We start from the raw sequence: 2,613 nt of genomic DNA, 5'->3' as shown, positions 1-2,613 counted from the left end.
CTCCGCCTTCTGATTGGCTACTGGAAGCCGCGTTCTGATTGGCTGCTGGGCGTCGCGTGCTGATTAGCGGCTGCGGCCGCGTCGTCGCCGCCTTCTAATTGGCTGCAGGGTTGGCTGCTGGGCGCCGCACTACGATTTGCGCGCTGACGTCACGTCGGCCCCGCCTCCTGATTGGCTGCTGGACGTCGCGTCGGCGCCACGCCTTGGCTTCCTCCCGCCCCTCCCGGAAGCGCCGGTGGCTGGGACTCGGGGAGTCGGAACGCTAGACCCTGCGGCAGTGACACTCGTCCACCTTCAGGGTGAGCGCGGAGTCCGTCCACCGTCAAAGTGGCTGTTTGTCCCCGATTGGTCATCGCTGCGCTTTTCTAGGGTTTCGGAGGCAGAGCGCGGCGATCGGAACGGACTGAATGTTTTACCTTGAGTTTGTTTCGCTTAATTCTGAAAACCCGCAACTGGGACGGGTCTCCAAGCCCAGCGAGGAGGGAAGGCCAGATGCTCCCACGCGGGCTGTGGACCCGAGCAGCGGGCAGCTCAGAGCTCTGTGCCCGCGTCGCATTCAGGCCCCGCTGCCGGGACAGCAGCTGTTCACGATGCCCGCGTTTTCAAACTTGCTCCGAACTGGACTCCTCCGAGTAGGAGTTCCTTGAAGGACTGATCACACCTGCTTGGGGCGCCCGGACGGTGTGGCTCAGTGGCTTGAGCGTGGACCTATGAGCCAGGAGGTCACGGTTCGATTCGGGGGTTGTGGGCTCCATCCCCAGTGTGGGGCGTGCAGGAGGCAGCCGATCCATGATCCTCTCTCATCATGGATGTTTCTCTCTCTCTCTCCCTCTCCTTCCTCTCTGAAATCAATAAAAATATTGTTAGAAAAACAAAACAAAAACCTACGTCTCACTAAAATCACTTTACCTCTCTGAGCCTTGGTTTCTGTGCGTGTAATATGAGATAAAACATCAATGATTGCTGGAAAATTCAAGTTAGAGAATACTTTGGAAATGGTTTTTAAAATGTGACTGGTTACTGTCTATCAATATAATTGACACATCTTTTCACTGTATACAGGCAACTGTCAAGTATTTGTGAGAGTTGCAGTAGCTGATGTGTATGAAAGTGCGAGCATGTTGCATGAGACAGGACTCCATAAATGAATGACCTCAGAAACCAACTGCATCTGCTGTCGGCTAAGAATCCTAGGGATAATTTTCCCTGAGTTTCCGATCTCATTCACCACCAGCTGCCCACTCCCCTTTGGTTGAGCCCCTCCCTAGCTCTGGCCTCGGAGAAACAGGGGCCCCACACCTGCACTCTGGCCTCAGCTTCCCCCTTCCCGGGGACCTCCCTCCATTAAAATATTCCTCTTCCCTTTTCACTGTCCCAAATAATCCAGTTATTCTGAAAATAAAAGCACGTCTTTTTTTAAAAGTCCACCAGAGGGAGACAAACTGAAAGAAAACACTTGGAAGGAGGTCGGAGGAGGCCTGGCCGGCCTGGCTCAGTGGTTGAGCATCAACCTATAAACCAGGAGGTCACAGTTCAATTCCTGGTTGAGGCACATGCCCTGGGTGTGGGCTCGATCCCCGGTGGGAAGTAGGGGGGGGGGCGTGCAGGAGGCAGCTGATCCATGATTCTCCCTCATCACTGATGTTTCTCTCTCCCTCTCCCTTCCTCTCTGAAATCAATAAAAATAATTTTTTTTTAAAGAAGTGATGCAAGCCCGTTGGAAGCCTTTTAGATTAGGTTAAGGTTCACAGGAAAACCTCCACTCGGGCCAGTTAACAGTCCCTGGGGACAGAGATTTATTATAAATTACCCAATGTCAGAGTTTTTAAATCGTTAAAACGTGGGCTGTATCGTCCTGCTTTATAGGAGTTCGTGTTGGGTTGCATTTTTTACTGCCGTGTCTTTGGTTCGAGCCACTGCCCTGGGCAGCCGCCTCGACAAGAGACTCCTCTGGTTCTCAAATTCCTGCAAGAGTTGAGCACAAAGGCCGTTTTAAATTGGGCAGATCTTGTGTTTTCTTTCTAAATTCGAACACGTGTCGGGCCAGGAGCCTTGGGAGTATGGGCGCCTGCACGTTGCCGTCTGATCGGCTGATGAAACCTTTAAGAATTCCATCGTGACCACTCGGTGGCTGACGCAACCTGAATCCATTGAGCAAGTCTGCCCGTCATTTAAAAAGAGGCCGTTCCAGGAACCTCGTAATCCCTTTTTAATGTAGAAAGAGGAGAGCTCCGGGATTAGTACCTGTTCCAGACGCTCTTTCCTCTTTGAATCACGCTGGGTTCATTCCAGAGAAGATTAGGAGGAGTCAAAAAACCATTGTCAGCCCCAGGGCCTACTGGGTAACCTGTTTGTACATCAAGGAAGCTCTAGGGTTCAGTGAGGATGGAGAGAACCGTTCCCCGGGGTTCTGAGCAAACCCTGAGACCCTCATCATGACAGGAACAGGACCCATCACCTCTCTGCTCCAGGAGATCCCACCCGGCCCGTGTGGCTCAGTGGTTGAGCATCAACCTATGAACCAGGAGGTCACGGTTTGATTCCCGGTCAGGGCTCATGCCCGGGTTGCGGGCTCCATCCCCAGTGGGGGGCGTGCAGGAGGCAGCCGATCAG

This window comes from Myotis yumanensis, unplaced genomic scaffold (assembly GCF_028538775.1).
Source record: "Myotis yumanensis isolate MYYU_CA2020_CCGP unplaced genomic scaffold, mMyoYum1.0.hap1 SCAF_22, whole genome shotgun sequence".
NCBI lineage: Eukaryota > Metazoa > Chordata > Mammalia > Chiroptera > Vespertilionidae > Myotis > Myotis yumanensis.
This window is presented reverse-complemented; position numbering follows the sequence as displayed.